Genomic DNA, 24,373 nt, shown 5'->3' with positions numbered 1-24,373 from the left:
CTGAATTATTAACCAAAAGAACCATGATAAAGGCGGTAAGGGCAAAAGTGCTTAAAATTTACCTTTGGGTTTTACTCAATCATTCATTCGTGTAATCTATCATACACTCACATGTTGTTTTTGTTCTTATGTGCCAAACTAGTGAGGGACAGAGAAAAGGTACCCCACAAAGAAACCAACAATTACATCAGAGAATGGAAAGTTCCCTTCCCTTGTCTCCAAATGAGGGTCTCCTTGTGGGCATCGCTGTTCCTTTCACCTGGATTCAGTGCTTGGCTTATTTTGGATGTTCAAGGAGCAGTTGTTGAGTTAATAAAGACAACAGGCCCCAAGGGGATAATGGAAATCGTTCAGTGGAAACCACCAGTTAGTTAATGGCAGAGCTGGGCCTGAGACCAGAAACATTTCTATCACACTGGGCTGCTTCCTTCTGTTATAATGCCAAAGTCACAGGTCTTATCTGATTGGATAACTGATTTGGAATTGGAGTATCAGTGGCTTTTTGAGTCTTCATTGCTAAGCAATGTCTGGAAAGGGACTGGAACCCCAGAGTTGCCGGACTTATTAAAAAGTATGGAAACTGTTGATCTACAAAAACCCAAACTGCTGATTTCACAAAATGTGTTTTTTTCCCCATCAGGTTCTAGTACATGTTCAGAGAGCGATTCCCCATTGGGCATTTTTTAGTATAGCTAGTTTTGTTTCCCTAATAAGCTAGGAATGCATTCAGATAAAATGTGATCCTCTGGGGCAAAACACAATGGTTTTTCTTGTCTTTAAAGGGCATTAGTTTGGGAATAGCAGTTTGGTTCAGGAGATGTAAGTAAAAGTTGGAACTCTATCCAGAATTTAATATGCATGAAATAGAAAGACAATAAGCAGATGCATTTTCTCCTTTGGCCTGAGCTATCAGCAGGTCCAAAGCGAAATTTAGTGCTTAAGTGAACTAACATGCAAACTATCTGGTAACATTGATTTCTCTCTTTTGTTAATTTTTGTTTTGGTTATTTTAAATCCTTGTATTTGCCCTTATAAATAGCCAGTACCAATGGGATCACTTCTTACTCTTGCCTATGTCTTGTATGATGTGTTTTTTACATGGATTGGTGAGAAACAAAACCCTATGCAAAGGTCAGCTGAAAAAATGAGCATCTGCCCTTGAACTAGGACCAAGCCCTTTGCCCCCGCCTAGGGACTGAATGTCTGTGTTCCCCAAATTTACATGCCCAAACTCTAATCCCCCAATATGGCAGTATTTGGAGATGGGATATTTAGGAGGTAATTAGGTTAGATGAGGTCATGAGGGTGGGGCCTTTATGACAACATTAGTGTCCTTAGAGGACTCTTGCTCTGCATGTGCACCAAGAGGAGGTCATTTGAGTGCACAGGGAGATGGTGGCTCTCTGCAAGCCTGTCAGCGGGTTCTCACCAGTGCCCACAGGGCTGGCACCGAGCTCAGATTTTCAGCCTTCAGTACTGTGAGACAATACATTGCTCTTGTTTAAGACACCCTGTGTTTTATTGTGACAGCCTGAGCACACTAACACCCCCTCCCCCTGGCCCTTTTAAAATATATTTGATTTCAGAGCTCTTAAGAGCAAGCTATGTTCTCTATCTTGATTTTCTCTAAACTTGCCTCATCATGAAGATCATCTTAGACATTTGTTATAAATTCAGATTTCCAAATCTTCCCCTAGAGATTCTGAGTCAGTAGCTCTGTGAAGTGGCCTGGAATTCTGTATTTTTAACAAGTGCCCCAGGTAACAAGTATGGAACACAATGATGTCCCTGGAGTATTGACCTCCATATGAAATTCAAATCTTAAACAGGAAGACAAAGAACACGGTGTCATATTCATAGAACCATTGTATATAGGGTGAAGATAGATATAGGATACGTTCACTTTGCTCAGAACCCAAAACGATCTAATAACCTCTCTCAGTGATCCTACCTTGCTTGGGGATGGGCCGGACTCTTGCCTCAACAAGACAAATCCTTGATGATGTTACACCAGAGAATGGATTAATGAGGCATCAATGTCTCAGCTTTCGTAGGAAGACTTTGCGCCTATCAGGGGAATTTGCATGTGTTTGCATGTATAGGCTTGATAAATGGTCTTGTTATCAGAATAAAATGCTTGTCAGTGCACAGCTGTGTAAAGAAGGAAAGCACATTTGTCTCTGTATAGGGTTCTCAGGACTATTCCTCTCACCCTTTCATTTATAAGGCTTTTCCACATTCCTTGTTTATCTCTTTACAATAGTAGGTGGGTACCACTATTGCTTCATCTGTACTCTCACCTTGTAGAGTAAGAAATGTGTAAATAGTGGCATTTCAATTAGTTCCTGACCCATTATCACCTCCATTTCCAGTATTTTTTAAGCATCCAGTGCCAGCTTGTCACCTGAGATGCTCAGGGGTCAATGCTAGGTATGTGGGGAAGGTCAGCGCATCCTGTGGGAGGAGCCAAACTTGTCCTCTGAGCCCGCCCCTTCCTCCTGACTTGCTGAGCCCTGCACTGTTGTTTACACAGCTTCCCTGAACACAATTATAGGAAGACACCCCATGTAGTACACACCCCATCACTGTTGGGTTCTAATACACAAATCACTTTTTTTTCTGTTTTGTTTGCCAAGAAATGTGGCCTAATAAACTGAATGTGGCCCCCGGTTTCCTTTGGACATGTCGGAGTCTCTAATTGGCTATTCACTACATTGCCTTCTTGGTGAAGAACTCCATTCATTCTGCTGAACTGGTGTTTAGGATTCAGGTTGGAGGAATGTTTTCAGAATCCAATCAAAAAGCCTTCTTCTTGGGGGCCTCTGTGGTGGCGCAGCGGTTGAGCGCTGGGTTGCGAAGCTGCCTGCAGCCTCTGTAGTGCTGGTTCGATTCCCGGCTGCTCCCCGACCACTGAGGGAGGGTCCCACATGGCGCGCAGACATCTCCTGCCGCCCGCTGCTCCCCTCAGCAGTGTACTTCGGTCCTTCTGCCTGCTCTGCTCCCTGCTCTGGCTCTGGTGAATTCTCTCACCCTCCCGCGCTTCTGACTGTACCCAGTGCTTGTATAAATAAATAAATAAATCTTTAAAAAAAAACAAAACAAAACAAAAAAAAAAAAAACAAAAAGCCTTCTTCTTTAAGCTGTTTCATTCTTCTGTTCTCTCTAGATCAAGGGAGGGCTCCTAAGTCTGCACTGAGCACTTGCAGAGGATAAAGGTGTGGGATCCCAACTTTGCACAATCACTCTATTTCAAGAAAAAGTTATCAAGATGGCACCTCTCTTAGGCTATTCAGGAAGTTCTGTTTTTAAAACAAGGAAAAGACAGGAAGCCTCTATTCACACCCCTGCGTGAACATATGCTCCTTGGGTTGACAATCCTAACCTTCATTAAAGGAAATTGTCTCAGACAACTGCTGGGGCAGAAAGGAAACAGCAAATGCCAGAATAAACACCCTGGTGGGTGAGCAGAGCTGCTTGGAGGCAGCCAGCAGTGACTGCAGCCTCCTCTGTCTGGTCTCTGGGCTCTGCTTCTCACGTCTGTGTGGTGACTGGCTCTTCCTTCAAGGACAAGCTAATGTGTTCCTTCCTCTGAGAAACCTTCAATCTGTTTGCAACCGCTTCAGCACTGCAGGGTTTCCATAGGAATGTGTACAGACCTGCCTGATAGCATTTGTCCCATTGTCTTGAAGCTAATTGTTTACTTGTCCTTCCTCTTTAGACTCTGGGCTCTTTCGGGGGCAAGAACTTTATAATTATATTTATTTATTTATTTATTTAGTGTAGAAGAGCTGAGGTATAGGCTTGAGGTGCAATGAGGAGGGGAGTGAGAGGACTCGCCAGATACAGTGGGGAGTAGGACAGGCAGATTCACTGAAATACACTGTGAAGAGAAGCAACAGGAGAGACAGGAGAGGTCTGCTGCCCTGTATGTGTGTTAGCTACTTGGTCAGGGAGAGAACTCAGGCCGTTGTAGTGATAGCACTAAGACTTAACCTCTAGGTCACCAAGGAGGCCCTTAAAACACATTTTTATTGTAAAATGAAGGAGAGATATATCAAATCTGACAAATCCAATGTATAGCACAAAACACAATTATGAGGCAAGGAAATCACACACACCAGGAAACAACTTTGTCACTACCCCTGAAATCCTTTCCAGGTTTCTTATCCTAATTGAAATTCTTCCCTCTCCACACAAAATTCCTCCCTTTCCCCACAAGACCTTCCCTTCTCCCCATTCCCATTAATCACGGTATAAATAACCCCACTATAACTGATTTCAGAATACCAACATCAAGTCAGTGAATGTGCGCTTCAGGGAAGATGTGCACAATCTGTTCTCACCAGCTAGTGCACATGAGCTTCCTGACACCACTGGTCATACCCCATGAGTTCCTATGGATATTTTCAATTCAAGTTCAAGAATTAATGATTCTCAAGACACAAGTGGTGGTAGAATTAGATTATTCCATAATTACTCTTTTATACTATCTTACTCATATAGTAATCTCAGAACACTAATACTACCACTATAATAATTACCTAAAACATTAAAAAAAAAACCTGCTCATTCTCTCTCCATTCTAATTTCCCATTAAAAAAAATCCCTAGCGATCTATAGTACAACTGTAAGTGGTTGTAATATATCTCCTTAGAACAGATAGCCATTACATAATATACTTTCTTCTTAACACTCATTTAGTCCTGGCTCTACAGGTAACCACAAATCTAATGCATAGCTTCCAGCCTTTTATCAGTGTCTTTCTAGTCATTTTGATTGTGTGAAGCTTGTTTTTCAGTAGAGTCTTCAGGAAGGACTCACGAGGCCATTCTCTACATTCTAGAGACCAGATACCATGCTGCTGGGCCTCCTTTAGGCTGGTGGTTTTCAGGGGATTGTTAACAAGCGGATCAGGTCATTACCTGGGAATCAGCATTTTAACAAGAGCAACAGGGGATCTGGATGCAGATGGTCAGGTGACCACACTTGGGAAAGCTCAGATTTAGAATTTCTTCTATATTAAGGTCTGAGACAGTGGCCCAGATGAACTCTCAGGTTTCCTCCAGTCTCCTGATTCCAACAGTCCCACCTGTTTATCTTATGTCCACTTGCCCTACTTAAGCTGGTTTCTTTGATACCTACAACTGTCCTCTTTCCTTTAACCTTTCCAACAAACCCCACTACCCTGTCTCTGTCCCTGGATTGTCCATCTGGAACAAAGGAGCCCAGTAGAATTATTTTAACATTTGATAGGTAGATCCTGGAGATTTCACTCGGAAAGCCAATTCCCAACACACACAGGATAGCATACACACCATGTTATCAGCCCCTGTCCTTAATTCTTAATTATTCTTGACCAGAGTTTCCTAACCCAGGATCTGTAGGGGAGTATAAGTGCATTTCAAGGCATCTGAGAACTCCAAAATGTCATGTGAAATTGTATGCAAATTGTGAGTGCACAGGTACTTTCTCAGAGTGGTATCTGGTCTCTTGAAGGGCTATGCATGTGGGGGTGTCACATATGTGAACTGTGCAATATTATAATAGCAATAACATAGCAAAGCATTATATTATCAATATATTAATATAAATATCAATATATAATGATTATATAATTAATATTATTGTAAATAGTAATTATTATTATCACAATGCCAATACTACTGTGCTCTTAAAACTTCCCTTTAGACAGAATGGGATCAACATATTTCCAGGAATCTTTGCTACCTGTCAGGTAGAGGTGAAATCCATTTGTGTAGTAAGGAAGGCTACATGTGGCTCCAGTTATTTTGAGAGACAGCAGTTTTGGAGGAAAATGTTGCGGCTACTCCCAGGGCGTGAATCTTGGAGTTTGGTGGCCTTCTCACCTTTCAGACCACTTCTGTGAGCTCACGGTGACTCTGACAACAGCCTTGATGGTCACCTCCCTGGCAGCATGTTGGAGAACTGGACTCTGAAAAGTATCTCTGCTCCAGCGTTCCAGGTCTCTACTCTAGTTTCAGAGGAAACATCCTTTCTCTCTCTCTCTTTCTTTCTCTCTCTTTCTCTCTCTTTCTTTCCCTCCCTCCCTCCCTCCTCCCTCCCTCCCTCCCTCCCTCCCTCCCTCCCTCCCTCCCTCCCTCCCTCCCTCCCTCCTTCCTTCCTTCCTTCCCTCCTTCCTTCCTTCCTTCCTTCCTTCCTTCCTTCCTTCCTATTTTTATTTAAATTAAAAAATTATATATATTTTACATCATTATTCATTTGAAAACAATGTTTGCTTCCCCCCACCCCCGAGATGTAGTCCCCATAGAATTTCCTTCACTAATTTACCCGTGTACCATCATCACAGTCCCCGTGCTCACCCCTCTCTCCCTCTGATCTTTCTCCAATACTGACTGGATGCAGTTTTGTGATGGTGGGAGTCTAGAATTCATGTTTTATTTACTTTTTTAAAGATTCATTTTTTTATGCACACAAGAACTGCGATGTAAGCCAGAGGTATAGGGGCATGGTGGTGAGAGGATTCACCAGAAACAGAGTGGGGAGCAGAACAAGTGCATCTACTGAAATACACTGCTGAGGGGAGCAGCAGGCAGGACAGGAGAGGTCTGGGGTGCCAGGTGGGTCATCTCCCTGGCTGGGGATCGAACTTGTACTGCAGTGACTTGTGCTGCAATGGCTGGCGATAGCTTGAAAGTGCTGTCACTTTAACCCTTGTGCCACCCGGGAGGCCCTAGATTCATGTTTTAGATGTAGGCAGCCAGCACTGTCGGCACATGCAGTGCCCCATGGGGTCGGACCCCTCCCTATCCTCGATTTCCAGAATGGAATGCATGCCTGAGGGGCCACTAGTGCCCATGTGGGCATGGGCAGGGGACCCATGGGAATACATCGTCACACTCATCTTCTACCTCTGGGGAAACAGGAGCAGTTACTTTTGCACCAGCAACTGTAGTAAGGATCCTATGGGTCAGAATTCTCAGAGCACAAAGTTAAAGAGGAAACGGTTTTCAACACTTCATGTGGAAGGAGACAGCAGACAACACAGGTGACTGAGGTTCTAGCGCATGTGATGTCTTGTCAATTTGAGTAAAAGTCTCCAAATTTTTTGTGCCCCGATTTTCTCATTGCTGAGGAGACATATGAGGTACTGGGAGTCAGGACTTCAACATATCTTTTCTGGGGGAAATAATTCAGCCCATAAATTCCTGCTACTTCTGAATTATCTCGTCTTTTGTTTTTTTTGTCTGTTTATTTATAGTAGTTAAAAAGATATAGAGGCGAGGTTTGTATCATAGCTCTGGTACTTATTATCTACAAGTACACAAAATTCCTAAGCTCTTTGAGCATCATTTTCATCACCCATAAAGTGGAAATAGCTTATAGTAGTGACCTCATAAGGGAGAGGATTAAGTGAGATAAAAAGATATAATTTTTAGTATAGTTTCAGGTATATAATAAGAATCCAACAGATGTTATTTAGCAATACTATTTTTCACTGTGTCCCTTGAGGAACCGTAAGTATTAGAAATATCAATATGTTTCAAACATCCCTGTCAATTTACTCACGAATCCCCCCTCTGCTCTCACCCTGCAGTTTATCGTGTTTCTTCTGCCAGTGCTGGAACCTGAGAAAGATATAGCAAAATATCTCTCAGAAGATTCTCTTCTCTTCTTAGAGCTGTACCCCACACAGCGGTACCCAGGGAGGTACTGCTCATGATTTTATGACAGCAGAATTTCCATCAACAGCTTATATTATGAGGCCCCCGGCCCTGGGTGCCCTGTCAGGCATGATGTGCTTTCTTAGAAGGTGGATGTGTCCTTATTGGGCATCAGGTTTTTGATGTCATGGTCAAGCAGCTCTTTCTTAGCATTGCGTTTGTTCCTATGGGTCCTGGTTGCCATTGAGACCATGATAGCATTCCCATATTCTAAGGACATCTTCTCTTCCAGACCATTGAGCAAACTCCTTAGTAGCATGCACACCCTGTGGCTCTTTGAGAAGACAGTACACACAGGCACACACGCACACACATACACACACACAGGTCAGCTATGCTGATGCTATAAGCCACTGAGTGTGTATGGGAGTCGGGGCATGTGGCATTGGGTTATTTGAGTCATGTAATGAAGTCTGCTCAGGAGACAATAGAAACTCTATTTCCTTTGACTGAGGAAACACAGAGGAGAGTCTTTTGTTGTTACAGGGTCGCATGTTACAAATAATCTCATTCTCTGCACCAGGCACATTTTTCTCTTGGATGCAGTCACTTTCAAGCTCCTTTTCACTTCTGTCCCCTCCTGGAAATACATTTTACAATTGCTACTCAGTCCATGCCCCAACATCTCCTTAGTCATACACATCAAAACTAAAAATTCGTCTTGGATCTATTCCTACTCCTAACCCTATGCTATCCCATTCTATCATATCCCTATCCTATCTGACTTCTCTTGCACTTAAACTAGATATTGTTAGTATTTCCCAAAAGCTAGTTTCCTCTTTCAGGTACCTGAAGTAGGTGGGATATGTAACTAATTCTGGCCAACGTGCTGTGGTCATAACTGACTGGTGTCACTTCTGCACTGAAGCATGGAAGTCAGCATGACCTTCTCACTCTCTCTTTCCTGCCTCAGTGATGCAAGAGGGCATCAGGTTGAGACAGTGGAGGCACAGAATATAACTGCTTAGATCACTGAGTAGCCATGTGGAGGAAGGATACCATAGAGGGTCACCCACATGCTTACTTGCTTTTAAGTGAGAGAGAAATCCAATTGCTTGATGAGATGCTGAAATTTGGGGAAGATTTGTTGACAATTAGGAAATCATGTTCCCAAGCATCTGCCACAGTGGAGTTCCAAAAGGGAGGGAGGGAGGAAGGGAGGGAGAGAGGGAAAGAGGGAAGGAGGGAAGTGGGGGAGAGAGAGAGAGAGAGCACAAGCACAAAAGAGCGAGAGAGCGAGAGAGCGAGAGGAAGAAGAGAGCACAGACAGTGCTGTTCCTCCTCAGGGTCATCTGGGACTGGTTGATTTAAGGACTAAGGGGGTGTAGGACTAGACACCTGGAGAATTAGGTTGGAATTCTTTGGTCAGGAAAGAACCAGGCATTAGTTCCAAAGTTGACTGAATAGTGGACTTAAGTTTTCTGTGGGACATTGCCTTTTAGACATACATGGATCCAGATTCAGCCCTCATATAGTCTGTGTTTTATCAGTAGGCCTATTTGCACCAAAGAGCCAGATTATAAGTAGATTCTGCTTATTAATTCAAAAGAATTGGTATACACAAGTATGATTGCTACTGTTGAACTGTCAAAAGGGAAGAGGAGAGGCCTTTCCCATGCATGTGTTCACTAGATACTTCATTGCCTTTCATTGATCTGCCCCATTTACCTATCAAACTACTCCCCACACTTGCTCATAAGTTTTAGTTTCTGATACATGAAATCAAACACTGATTCTTCTTTACGTATCACTGTCCCTCTGGGCCTTTGCACATGCTGTGAACAGCTTTTCTTTTTACCTTGGCACCTGGGAATCCAAAATCCATTCAGACACAGCTCAACCATCATTGTCTCTGAAATCCCACTGAGCTTTTGTTTCTTATTCTCCCAGGATTTTCCACTCTCTACCTTATAATTATTACAGTAGAATTCTCTTCCAACCCCACCTTAAAATAGAGCTGTTTCTCTTTTAACGTGTTCATTTTGGTACACACAAATGCCAAATAAAAGTGTTCTTATGAACAACAATAACCACAATGCATACCTCAAAGTTAGCAAACCCACCAACTTCCTTTAGTGGCTTGGATGTTAACAACAATAAAAAAATTTGTTGAGTCAAATTGCTAAGAAAAACTCTTTAATGAGAGACTCAGTTTTCCCTTTTATCATTCTTGCATTGAATTTGAATGAGTTTTCTGGAGCTTCAGCAGCAATTTTGAGGCCATAAAGTAAACTTGACAATGGAAACTGTATAGAAAAGATGATAGAGAAGAAAGACAGGACCATAGACTTCTGATGGCACCATGGAGCGCCATTACTGGCTGTAAATTTTTTTAATGATGAACTTCTTTTATATGGAATGGCAACCTTTATTTTGATTGAGCCATTATTATTTGGATTTTTCTGTTTTATGCAACCAAATATAACTCTAATAGATACACAACTCAATTCAAAGAGGACCTCTTTATTGTCACTATCTCTGCATACCAACTAGAGATTTTCTTCACTCAGGCCTTTCTCCCACAGGCCTTTTCTCAACCTCTGACTAGATTTATCAAACTATATCAGAACTACTTGACTACAGATCTCCTCTCATATTAGACTGAGAACTCCTTGAGGGAGTAACATTTTCTCAATTTTTTTTAAATCTGTCATGGTTAATGCCCAGATTATGACATGAATTCTCCCAATGGATGTTTATTACATTGAATTGAGACTTGAAAAAGGGTTAAGGTTTACTTTTAACATAAAAATTCATTGGGGAAGGGAATTATCTAAAGTTCACTTGCATTGGATTTCTTTAGCAGGAAATAATCATGAGAAATGACACTGGATGGGGGGGGGGCGTAGGAATAGGGGTGTGGGAGAGAATAGGGCTGGACCTGCCTCCAGTAGGAAAGGTAGAAGGAGTGCAGCCATGGTTTTTAGGCTGCCTCAAACTCCCTAGGGCAGCTCTTATTTGCCATTAAGTTTCTATATACGAAACCTCAACTCCTGGAAAATTCGGAGAGGAGGCTGCCTGCATTAGGAATCTTTACATTGCCCCTCCTGCCTCTCTGAGAATCAAAGCGTCTCCCCCGAGACTGGGTATCAGAGATAACTGGCTCTGCATAGGCATGAATGCAGGTGCTCCTCTGTGCCCCAACACTGTTCCCTTGGTTCCCCTGAACCACTTTGGAACGTTTGTCACTCTTGAGTTGCAAGATTAAGTGACTGCATGTTTGGATAAGATGCTTTTGGGCCCTAGATCAAAGTCTTCACTGCTTAGGGTCTAGACCCCTTTCAGAGTGAGTATAAAACTGCCTTCCCCTTCAAAGTGAATTATGAGTATAAAAGGAGCGAAATGATGCCCAGACCCACTGTATAAAAACATCTTTTTTTTTGTAGTGGAGCTCAGATGGCATACTCAGAAACGGGTGCACCGAGAAAATAGAAAGATGCAACTTTCATTAAAATCACTCAAAAATTTTATTGGCATGGACAACTATGATCCTTTATGACTGAATAAAACTACTGGAGAGCAAATTCAGCCATGCCTCATGATATGACTGTTCTCTCCTTGTAAAAATACTAAAATATGTTTTGGTAGTTTTGCTGTGATTGCTTTTGTGTCCATTTTAATAAACAGTTCAAGGGCCTTTTTCTTTTTGGTAAGTCACAGATTTGGATATAAGCCAAACCAGTGACAAGAGCGGTCCTGCTTACCACAGAAAGAGAAAGCACTGAGTCGTTATACAATTTCACTCTCCTAAATCAAACCTTCCATTTGCCACGATTATTTACCATTGCTTTGTAATTGTGAGCAGACAGCTGAGTGGAGCTGGAAGTCTATTCATTCTTTTAAAGTGACATAAAGTGGCACTTGGAGTCCCAAATAATAATTGTTCCTTTCTCCTTGTTAATATCCAACTGCTGCAAGGAGTTCTGTGAAAGATGCATTTAATGCCAGCCCCAGATATTTCTGTGGGATTTGGCTGTTGGCCTCTTTTTGAAACTCAATTTGAAATCACCCTCAAGAATTGGAAAAGCTGAACCGATTGTGACCTTGATTCAGAATATCTTTCTAAATATATAAGCAGGATAGGAAACAATCCCTCATTCACACCTTTCTCCCATCTTATTGTGATCATGGGTGGGAAGTATTGTTGGCAGTTTCTCAAATATGTGATTATTTTGAGGACATTTCCAGTTTAATCTGAATCTTGGGAAATGGAATTTGGCAGAAAAACCAGATCTTATGAGATTTCCACCTGATCTAAAGGACCCTTGGTTTCTAGACAAAAACTTGAGCTTGTGGGAACCATTTTTCTTGGGTGGAGGTCCTTGCTTTCCAGCCATACCCTCAGGGATTTCCCCCACCTCACTCATCATTGAAGTGATCATTTATACCTAATCTGTCAAACCTTGTAAAATTTCTGATAAAATGAGTGATATAGACAGCTGTATCCTTTTACTCAACATGAGGTTTCAAATATCCATGAGATCCTACTGATCAACTAAAAATTGGGGTAGGGAAGGTAAATGGTGCTGGTATAATGGACCTTTATGTGGTATGGATAATTCCTATTATTCCTGCTTCCCCCAATTTCAAATTCTAGTCAACACGGTGGAGTTTCTAACCAGAACAGAACGAAAAGCTCAGAATTTCAATATTAATGGTGTCCAGTGTTGATTAAAAACATTAAATATATTGGAAATGTGTGCTAAGCACATTACATGAATGATCTTCTTTAATCCTGGAAGGTAATGTTATCATTATTCCCATTTTGTAAGTGAGGAAACTGAGGCACAGGGAAACAGGAGCCAGAGCATGGCCATACAGCCAGGTGGTGGTGAATCTTGCATGTGAACTGGGCCTGCTGCACTGCCCACCTAACTCCCTCACATTTTGACTCTGCAGCAGTAAGTGTTGGAAAGAGTCATATGAAGTGCTTCTTAGAAAAGTCCTTCACTTGTCTGCATTCTCTGAGACAGCTTCAGGACTGTTCATGCTTAAGGCTGCCAACGCAATAGGTGACTAGGAAGTTTGTGGCAAGATTCATGGGCTTAGATTGGGAGCAGAATTACCCATCATTTGATATGAAAAGATTTGGCCTGGAGACATTTACTGGAGACAACCACTTGTAACAAAAATAGGAGAAGGAGAGGTTAATAAGGAAGAGAAACTGAGATCTCTCCCCCTCCCCCATTCTCTCTATTATATATATATATATTTTTTTTAACGATGTATTTATTTATTTATACAAGCACTGAGTACAGTCAGAAGCGCAGGAGGGTGAGAGAATTCATCAGAGCCAGAATGGGGAGCAGAACAGGCAGAAGGACGAAGCACACTGCTGAGGGGAGCAGCGGGCGGCAGGAGAGGTCTGCGCCCCATGTGGGACCCTCCTCTGGTGGCCGGGGAGCAGCCGAGGATCGAACCGGCACTGCAGAGGCTGCGGGCAGCTTCGCAACCCAGCGCTCAACCGCTGCGTCACTGGGGAGGCCCTCTCTCTATTATATTTTTGAGGTTCTATTCATGAGCTGTAGTGTTTTGAGCATCTTAGGTACTGAATATTTAGTTAAGGGAGCATATGATGTGGCTTATAACCCAGAACCCAGGAAAGACTGGAATGTACAATACTGGACAGTAATGCACCCAGAATTAAAAGATTCCCTTCTCTTTAAGCCAACGCATGGGGAGTCACCATTCAAAAACTGGTGACTTTGGAAGCTGGGGAGTTTTCTCATTACATATGCCATCTGCTGACTGAGTACTAGTTGTTATTACTTTCACCCAATTGAGCTTCTTTTGCTGTTGCTGCTTTTAAGAGTGTTTGCAAAGGGAGATATGTGTGTGCTCTGGAGGAGGGAGTGATAGGGAAGGGGCGGGAGCTGCCTGAGCGCTAAGACAAGACCCCAGTATGCACAGCGCAGCTGACAGAGCGGCTTTGCAACCTTCTGGAGAATTTGGAAGAGGCCAAGCCAGTCTTTCCAGGGCTCCTTCTGTTGGCTTCTTCAGGGTTAGTGATGCCATTCAGAGCCCTTAGAGCAAACCTAACACTGTGAAAGGAGACTGAGGCATCTGGGTGCAGGCAGTGCCCGCAGTCCTGCCCATCACTGAGGCTGGCTGCCCGGTGATATTCCCTTGGCTCCCAAAGTGCCTTGCAGCTGGGGCCTCACAGATTGTTATTGCTCAGGCTAAGGTTGCGCTGTTTTGTCCTGAGAAGCGATATTCTTTTACTCATTTGTTCTTCCCAGTTTAGAGATGCAGCTCTTGATCTAAAAGGAGCTGAAACCAGTTATACCAGATTTCAACACAACAGATAACCATCAACATGGTATCTTCTGGTGTTTCCCCCCAGGATACAAATAACTCTTATTAATTACAAACTCTTTAGGAAAAAATTTCATACTATCTGATAGACTGAAAACTGGTGGCAATTCAGGTGACTGCTGAGTCATTATAGTGCATGTCATTAAAATGTCTTAAAGCAAAATGGGGTTCCCCTATTTCTGGGCCTTCCTGAGGTACATATCAGCAAGTCTCCTCTTCTTTCAGTCCCTTCCCTGTCCTGGTAGCTGGGCTGGCTTGGGATGGAGGATAATTGCCTGGGAGTGGGGGAGGCCTAAGAAAGCCCAGCAGAGCTGCTCTGGATGGGCATTAGAGTTGACCCAGAGAAGGGGGCAAAGCTGATAACATTTCCTATTCTCTCCTCGACCCTCACCTTAGTCAGCTCACAACACGGGTAAGGTGCTTTGACAATTTAAAAGATTGCTAGTAAAGCACACTATGATTTATTTGATGATGCAAAAATAATCCAAGGGGCAGACATCAAAGGGGGCTATGGACCGGAAGAGAAAATTCTTTTACCCTTTCTTTGTGCTTTGAGAATTTCTCTTTCAGTGCTTACCATTTCTGGCTTCTCTTGTGACTTTTTTGGTTTCCTTTCTCGGATTCACAGGTTACTGAAGTTCAAAGAACCTGCAGCAGATCACCCTTTGTTTTGAGTTATACTTGCAAATTCTCCCTTTTTTTGCCGCCACTGTGAAGGAGCTGACTATATAGCCATCCCCTCGGGGTTTGGAATAATTCTCATTGCTGCTATTCATGCAGGACAATACAATCATTTTCCCATTTTCTGCTCAGCACCTTGTCCTTCGGTGGTAATGGAATAATAGTGAGTTGGTTTATAGAATCATCACATCTATGGACTTTTGCACTTTAATTATGAATGGACTGAGTTAAGAGCATTCCCATGAAGTGGATGGGGTGTTGGAGATTAAAACATTTCTCAGATACGACTATTTGGTGTTTCCAGGAGTCTAAATTACACCAAGTCCTTACTTTTAAATATAACTAGAGTGGTGATCTGTAGATTCTGGCCTATACAAAGAACAAAAAATAAGTCTTCCTGTAAGAAAAATAAATTTGGGGGCCTCCCCAGTGGTGCAGCGGGTTGAGTGCCGCACTGTGAAGCTGTCCGCAGCCTCTGCAGCACGGGTTCGATTTCCTGCAGGTTCGATTCCCGGCTGGCAAGGAAAAACCCACATGGCGCAGCAGACCTCTCCTGCCTTGCCCGCTGCTCCCCTTAGCAGTGTCCTTGGTCCGTCTGCCTGTTCTGCTTCCCGTTCTGTCTCTGGTGAATTCTCTCACTCTCCCATGCCTCTGACTGTACCCCAGTTCTTGTATAAATAAATATATCTTTAAAAGAAAAAGAAAAATAAATTTGGGTTTTGATCGATTTGTTTTTATTTAGAAAAGCTGGAATGGAATTAATTTTCTTCTGTGAAGAACTGGTCATTGCTTCTGCTGCTGACAGTACTACAATGGGAAAAATGGAACATTTCCTTCTAAAGAGAATTGTAGTGAATCGAGAACTAAAGAGTTTATGGAAAATAGCTTTGAAATGATTATTTTTGTTTGCTTAAATGGTTGATTATGATGATTGTAATTTCAGCTATACACAGAATGAGCTTGGGAAAAAACCTAAGCCTAGGCCTCTATTATAATAGAACCAAAGACACATCACACATTAAACAATCCAAATGCCCATAGGTTTCTTGGAACTGCTAAGTAAAATAGAAATATATAGTTCAGATTCTACTTATTTGCATTTTCTGGGTCAGCCATTCTTTCTAGGCTTTCTTTAAAAGGATTACCTTGGCCCTGGGTCACTGCAACAACTTTGGAAATGATACTTGAATTTGGAATTTTCTTCCTGTGCATGCAAAAATTGGTTCTCTGGATTGTAACAGGAAGTCTTTGGGGTGAATAATGCATCTGCTGATGACTCTGTGTTCCAGACCTCAATGTCACTCTTTACTCAGACCCTCACTGCACTAGAGCCTGCCTCCCCCTATGAAGTTACTCCTGAGTGAGGGCCAACTGATGGCAATATTTAATGAAGCAGGTTTTCTTATTTTTTGCTTGGAAAGAGTAGGATCAGCTCAGAAGTGCAGTTACTTTAACATCTCACACACCGACTAAGATAAATAATATTAATAAACCTCAAAGTCAAGAACCCAAAGCCAAAAATGGTCAGAGAATCAGAGAAGTTTAAATGATCTTAAAGGATCCAAGGGCTGCCATGACAATTTAAAACTCATTGTTTCTGGACAAAAGTAAACCAAATCCCTTTGCTCCTGCTTACACCAAGCCTGCCTGAAGACCTCAGGGTTGACAAAGAAGCAGTGCAAGGGCTGATGCTGCTGTGAATGGCTTCCAGAGTATTCCTCCATTAGACTCTAAACCTGCCTCAGCCTGAGGAGGGACCAAGACTACTTAGTAACTGTTGGTCTGCTCACTGGGGCCATTGGTCCTTATCAAGATCCAGCAGAACTCTTTGAGTTCTGTCTGTTACCTGCTTCAACATCCCTTGCATGTGCTGAGTCCTGTCTTCTCTCATCCTTTGCACTTGCTGTTTCCTCCACCTCCTGAAAGCAGCGGACTCTGTCCTTTGGATGAGTGGAGGGGTGCCTATGAGACACTTGTCTATACCTGCCCTGTTGTAGAGCTAAACAGAAGAGCTTGGTGTTGGAAACTCAGTTCACTGCCTCCCAAACAATAGCAGCCAGTTACAGGCCCCTGGTGCCAGTAACAAGGCTGCTCCAGTAACAAGGCTGAGCTGCTCTATTTCACTTGGCTTTTTGTTTCATGAAGTTTCAAGAATGTCTCTGAATTAACTGAAAAAAAAAAAAAAAATCCCTTTGTCTTTGCACTTTCAGTCCTGAAGTTCTGGAATAGACCAAGACACAGCAAGGGCCCTTCACATTTGTCCTGACCAAACTCAACCTTGTCTTCCTTTTCCCTGGACCTGTTCCTCCTATGGTGCTCCCCTCTCCTTGAGGACTCCCTCAGCCATTTTCATGCTCAGTCATGGATCTGACCTTCAATTCTATCTTCTTTTGTCCCTACCACAGCCAGCCTGTCAATTAACCACCAAGTTCTATTTCACCTATGAAGAATTGCCCTTCCTTCCTCCCTTCCTCTCTCCCTCTCTTCCTCTCCTTCCTTCCACCCATCCATTCTTTTATTTATTCACATCTCTTCAGCCCACAGCCTCCTCCGGGCCCAGACTGCCAATACCTCTCCCCTGGGTGGCTACAACAACCTCTTCACTGGGTTATGGCTCTGCTAATCGGCCACAGCTCACTCCCACCTCCCATTCATAGTCAGAGAGGTTCTTCAACGATGTTGAATGTTGATGAGATCATGGTATTTCCCTGCTGACAGTCCTGTTGAAGGCTCCCTGTGGTGCTGAGGAGCCTAAACTCCTTATCACGATCCGGCAGAGCTCTTTGAGTTCTGTCTGTTGCCTGCTTCAACATCCCTTGCATGTGCTGAATCCTGTCTTCTCTCATCTTTTGCACTTGCTGTTTCCTCCACCTGAATGCTGATTCCACCACTGTCCCTGGCTACCTCCTCCTTAGTTATTCAGGCCTCAACTCAAATGTCAGTTCTGCTGAAAAGACTTTCTGGCCATTCCTTCTGCAAATGTCCATATCTTGCACCCTTTATAACTCAGGGGACCATGTGATCTATTGTTAATACTAGGACACCTTGAGAGTGGATGGGGCGCCTGTATATATTATTCATGGACAACAGGTATAAAAAGGGATGACGCAGGCAGACCAGGATGTATGGGCACTCTAGTTCTGGAATTTCTACATTGGCCAGGCTTCCACCAACCCTTCCTTCAGACCTAAAATTCCTGATGACAGACAGTGCTCTGTTTCCAATATAGTTCTTTCCATAGCAGTAGCTCAGTACCTATTTTTTGTTGTTGAATGAAATGAAGAGGTGAATGTGGTTGAAACAAATAGGAATCTGGTGATATGATTCCAGACTCCAGAGATCTATGGGAAACCATTTGTTTCCAAATCGGGCTGGCAGGCCTTGTTGTCTAAGCTTCTGTCTAGAAGCTCATGAGTTTGACAGGAGCTGGGTCCTCTGTTTACCCTCTGAGGAAGCCCTCAGAAATCACAAATAGCACAAAGAAAGGTGTACCAGATTATCTTGACAAGCCCTCCAAATTCTGTATTCCAATGCTTGGAGTTAGATGCGTCCCCAAGGTGTGATTCACACCTTAGAATGTGATGATATGTCACATGATAAATGGGCCCAAATTAGTCATGGAAATTGAGCATATCTGTTTATTGCTAAGACTTTTCTAAACACTGGAGTAAGTAGTGTTTCTCACATTTAGGTAGACATTGAGCTTACCCCGCTTACCTTTCCCATCTCCCATACTCTTGTTCCATGGAGCGTACTTTGAGAATCAAAAAAATCATGTTGCCCAATTTTATTTAGTTAGGAGAAAGTGTTTAAGTCTCTGAAGGTCAGAGTTTTACTTTATCTCTCCCTATTGCCTAGACCAGGACCTGGCACACAGTTGCCCCTCAAAAAATATTGCATATGGGCTGGAATTTCATGCATTCAATGGAGGCTAGAAGAGCTTGGATTAGAGAAAAGCCATGTAACCCTCTTGTGCCAGCATTTGTGGTGGCTGAGGAACAGGGAAAAGCCTGACTTGCCTGAAAATGGCATGGGAGATGAGACGGGTGAAGCTTGTCTTTCGTACCCTGTTACCTCCCTTTGAGCAGCAGCTCTTGGGCCTTCTGATCCCACCTTCCCAGTGTCCACTCCCATGGGCTTGGCTGTCAGTGTCTGTTCACTGAGTGCTGAGCTAATGGGGTCTCCCCCATGGATGTTCACCTTGGATGCTTCCTGCTGAGTAATGCCCTTCTGGCCTCAGGCGAGCAGCTTGTGTGACAGGAGGCCATGTGGCAGGGCTTACTTGTGCTGATCCTGCCCCCCACATCCTATTTTTTACTCCACCCACTTGTGACACTAGCACTGCTCATGTACCAAAGCCAAATGTTCTCTCCATTACCCAGTGGGGACGGGTTCACAGGTCAGAATTCAGAAAGAAACAGAATGAAGCTGTTGGCCTGAAGGCATCAGGAAAGAAAAGCAAAAAACTAACTTAAAATTACCCAATAATGGTGGGTGGGGGAGAAGGTGGCAATCAGAAGTTAAGTCAGTTCCTGTGAAGCAGGTTTTAAAATGTCTGACTTGAAGAATTTTTTTGAGTGTTATGTGATTTATTTTTCTTTTGAGATGCCATTTCTCCTTTCAAATTAATTATTCATTACAGAGTGACAATGTTCCATGAAGCTGCAAGTTGAAAACCCTCCTTATCCACTGCCCCTTCTCCCATCTAAATGTGCATATCTGAGTTCTCCTCCCACAAGCACTGAGGCTACTGCAACAATTATTGAGAAAATGTCAATTATGGCAATAATGAAATAGAGGCAGAATGATAAACAATATGAATTAATCTCCCATCTAAATGAGGGGAGATCAGGAAATGCCACAGTGAAAGTTTGCAATGTAGCCAATCTGAGCTGTAGGTGAATTCAGTTAGAGAGACTGTCACCCACATCCCTGCTCCAAGTCGATGAGGTGGAGCCCCAGGAAACTGTCACACATGTTTCGCTTGCCACTATAAAGAAGTGTCACCCTCTCATTTCCTCCTAGGTCTAACCAGCTATTCCAGTGAGTATTGCGGGCATGAACCCAGGCTTTAGGAGCAGCAGAAGCCTCTCCACTGAGCATGCGCGTTGAGGATACAGAGCAAGACCTTTCCCATTTGTCTTAGAAGTGTCTGTGCTGAACCCTGGCATCGAACTTGGTTTCCACAGGATAAATCACCACCATGTGTAGGGCCTGCCTAATGGTGAAGGGGTTAAGGCTCAGCACTATCATTGCAATGGCCTGAGTTTGATCCCCGGCCAGGAAGGTGACATACATGGTGCTGCAGACCTCTCCTGTCTCACCCGCTGCTCCTCTCAGCAGTGTATTTCAGTAGATCCACCATTTCTGCTCCCCATTCTGTCTCTGGTGAATCCTCTCATCCCCTGCACCTCTGGCCTACACCCCAATTCTTGTGTGCATAAAAAATAAATATTAGAAAACAAATCACTACCATGTGTAGCCTCAACATTCAAGTCATGCTCCACTGTACAAATGAGTAAATTGAGGCTCAGAGAAGGTAGGAAATCTATGTCAATTCCCACATCTGTGATTGGAACCCAACTTGGGCTAGGTCCAGTGCCCATGTTCTGCTACATCTTGCTTCCTCCCGACCACAGCTGGGTGCCGTTTGCATGCTCCTGTGGTGGAGAAGCATCCCAGGGCTGTCAACCTAGGCTTGTGAATTAGATGATCTTGAAGTTTCCCTCCTGAATTCACCTATGACTTTAAGCAAAAACATTCTAAGTGCTGTCTAAAATGGGGATCCCCCCCCCGAGTGACACCTAAGAAGAGAAACATGACAAGTTTTAACATCTTTTATAAATGCAAGATCCTGGTGCTGTTTGAACCAAGTGGCACATGGCCCTGACCTCTGTCTTGGTGGCGCTTCTCTGGCTGTAACACAGGTGGCCTTAACTGAAACTGAGCCCCAGAACTGTAATTAGAGCTTAATTTCTCCTCCCGCCTTCCCTGAATCCTTTCCTCCTTCCCTTCCTTCCTCTCTTACTTTCTTTTCTTTGGGGTGGGTAGGAAGGGGATTTTCCTGAAATTGGAGAATACAGGTGTAAATTCTCTCCCCATCTTTCTTCATTTTGGAGTATGTTTAAGGATCTGTATTATTTGCATTCCTACCCCACATATCTATTCTTTTATCAAGTCATAAATAAAATATACTGCTACTGGGCTAAAATGTATCACTTGTCTGCAAGATTCCTCCTGCAGGTTCACATCTCCTACCAGGGGAGCTGCCCCGGATCGCACTGACTTTCAATGACCTACTTGTGTGCACTAGTTCAGGTGAGGTTTAACAAGTGGCCAGGCAGATACATGCATCTGCACGTACATCCTCATTTGTACATTATTTTAATATTATTTGGCTTCATTCCACCAAAAGTCAATAGTATGTGCACAAAGTTTGCTTTGCGATGGCACCTTTAGATAGGCAAACCTATTATGGTTTTGGAAAGGGCTGGGAGAGGAGATTAATTCATATTGTTTATCATTCGGCCTCTATTCCATTATTGGCATAATTGACATTTTCTCAAAAATTGTTGCAGTAGCCTCAGTGCTTAAGGGAGGAGACCTCAAAATGGAATCTGCCTGAGGACTGGGCATCGCTAGGCAAGTTCACTTTCTGTTGTTGATTGTGATCTGGGACTGAGGTTGGTGGCTGTGAATTTTAGTATGCTACTGTCAATCACAGGAGCTTATCTGCGTCTTACTTGGCCTGGAATTGGAAATTCCTGTATAATGTGACACTCAAGCATTGGGTAGCCTCAGAATTGGAAGCTGATTTAATCTCCATGATCAGATTTTAAAATATGATTTCTACAGTACTTACTGATACTGGAGAATCTCATCTTTTAGTAAAAGTCAATGTTTTGAATGCCTTTGTATCCCTTGCAGGAGGTTTTCATTGAAAAACCAAGCATTCCATTAGGAGGCAGAGAGTAAAAGTAAAGAGTAGAAAAATTTTATAGACCTCTTTTACACATAACTGTAAAAACAAATAGAACAAATACAAAGAGATAATGAAACATAAATTCATATAAAATGTTGTAGATTATAACCAGCCAAATCAAGCACTTGGTACATTGAGAATAATTCCATTTCTTGTAAACTAAATTGCAAGAAAGTTGGATAAAAAAATCAATGGACTATTATTTATGTTCCATTTAATCTGGGTGCTTTAATAATATCTATCTGGCCGAATACAATATTGATTTTTCATTGCTGTGGGATTCAGTTAACCTCAAATAAGACTAAAGAAAACTAACCCCAATTGCCAACCCTCTCTTGTCATTGTTGGTGTTTTAAGAGGGAAAGGACATGCCGAATGAAGGCAACAGAGAGAGGAAGGCGGGGGGATGGAGAAGGCTTGTTTTTCTGTTTGCTTCAACTGGAAGTGCTTACAGTGGAATAAGGCTCAAATCCTTACTGTGCATTTTCAAATCTTGACAAGGCAAGACTATTGCCAAACACAGTGTCTAGTAAGTATGCCGACAAGGAAGCACAGAAATAAAGGCGCCTGCTGCAGACAAAATTAGAAGTTCCAGTTTCTATTTTACATTAACTTTTTGAGGAAATCAGCTAGATTCTAAGAGGGCAATCCAAATAATGAAAGTAAAGAAATTCATAGGCAAGAGAGGGCTGAGGGGTAGAGAGTGGACAGCGGCAACCTCTAGGACCTTGATCACCTCCTTCAGACAGGTCCAGGCCGTGTGCACTGTAACTTCTGATAATTGCCTCATTTAAATATTGACTTTGTAATTCAGTTGACAGTGTCGCCATTGTGCAGGTAAAGAAACTGAGAGCTCAGAAAGGTCAAATCACATAGTTCCTGGGACCTCCCTGGTGGTACAAGGGGTTAAGATGCAGCACCATGAAGCTGTCCTCAGCCACTGCAGCATGAGTTTGATCCCCGGCCAGGGAGGTGACACACATGGCTCAGCAGACCTCTCCTGACCCCCCTGCTGCTCCCCTCAGCAGTGTATTTCAATCAATCCACCTGTTCTGCTCCCCACTCTGTCTCTGGTGAATCCTCTCATCCCCCACACCTCTGGCCTATACCCCAGTTCTTGTATGCATAAATAAATAAATCTTTAAAAAAAATCCCACAGCTCCTGTTGAATACAACTGGGAATACAACCTTGGTGTGACATGTTCTTTCTGCCTATGGGACATATGAAAATAGGTAGAATTATGTGTAAAATAACATTATCTTAAGGATTAATATCAATTAACATTTATGACATTGCAAGTCATAAATGATGGAGCTTATCAGAAGATCATTAACATCCTATCTATTATAAATTGAATGATTTGATACTGATTTAGAAAAAACTAGGGTTATCTCTGGCAGTAAACCACTAAATTTGGTTTTCAGGCAGGTTTTGTCATGCCTGTCTGATGTTTATCATTTTGGGGGGCTAACATTAAAACACACAGGAAAGCGTATATTCAAAATATGACTTCCTGTTTCTCCTAATCCACCAGTCTGTCTACTGGGTCTCCACTCCTGAAAGGTAATAGCAGGTAGCTCGAAGTACTAGCTGTTCACTTCAGATGTCTGAATTCCTTCACTTTGCCATAGTCCCCACCAATCTTTAATGTTTCCCCAACACTGAAACCACACATTGGTTGCTTTTCCTTTTTCCTTCTTCCCTCTTTCCCTCCCTCCTTCTTTCCTTCCTTCCTTTCTCATGTCTTCAAATGTGGCAGTCCCAGGACCTCCCCCGGTGGCGCAGCGGTTGAGCGCTGGGTTGCAAAGCTGCCCGCAGCCTCTGCAGTGCCGGTTCGATCCCCGGCTCCCCGGCCACCGGAGGAGGGTCCCACGTAGTGCGCGGACCTCTCCTGCCGCCCGCTGCTCCCCTCAGCAGTGTACTTCGGTCCTTCTGCCTGCTCTGCTCCCCGCTCTGGCTCTGGCGAATTCTCTCACCCTCCCGCGCTTCTGACTGTACCCAGTGCATGTATAAACAAATAAATAAATCTTTTTAAAAAAAAACTTAAAAAAAAATCTGGCAGTCCCCTTGTATTGCACTGTCAGTATGTTTAGGTAGTTTTCCAAATACAAAGAACAGTGGAAACTACAAGAAGAAAGACTTGCATTTAAAAACTTAACACATTACTAGTCAGTTCTGTGGTCTTGGCTATTCCATTCACAGCTGTGTATCTTAGGTTCTTTATCTGTTACATGAATTGATGGATTGATGAATGGTTTGGGGAAGATTAAATAAACTAGCCTATAAGATTATGCTCAACAAATGTGAACTGACTCTAAGCCATTTTTCAAAACAGATTTTTAAAGGGACAGATTTATTAGGAAAAGGAGAAAGAGAGAGGCACCTCCACAGTCACAGGTGGGCAGAAGAGCAGGAGAGCTGCTTTAAGGAATTCTTAAAAATCACTTTTTAAAGAAATTTTCCTCCTTCTTTCACCAATCCACAAGACACTATAACTGACAATGTACCTAAAACCTCTCATATTCATCCTTATGGCTGACTTTTCTAATCACCCAAACCCTCTTTTAGACTATTTTCTCTTTTATTCCTTTGCTCACCGAATGATTTTTAATTGTCTTTCAGACAATTCTCAACATTACTGATTGCACAGCAATATCTTTTCATAATACAAAAAATGGAACAATTGAGCAG

General features: G+C 42.9%; 1 protein-coding gene across 1 annotated transcript in view; it reads right to left on the bottom strand.

The window, feature by feature from the left end:
* SLC9A9 (solute carrier family 9 member A9) overlaps positions 1–24,373 on the bottom strand; it is a 630,868-nt gene that overhangs the window by 10,287 nt on the left and 596,208 nt on the right. The window lies entirely within an intron of this gene.

The sequence above is a fragment of the Talpa occidentalis genome, unplaced genomic scaffold (genome assembly GCF_014898055.3).
Source record: "Talpa occidentalis isolate TD23 unplaced genomic scaffold, MPIMG_talOcc4v2.1 talOcc4.4, whole genome shotgun sequence".
NCBI classification, from domain to species: domain Eukaryota; kingdom Metazoa; phylum Chordata; class Mammalia; order Eulipotyphla; family Talpidae; genus Talpa; species Talpa occidentalis.
Note: the sequence above shows the minus strand (reverse complement) of the source record. Positions and strands in the feature narration are given on the sequence as shown.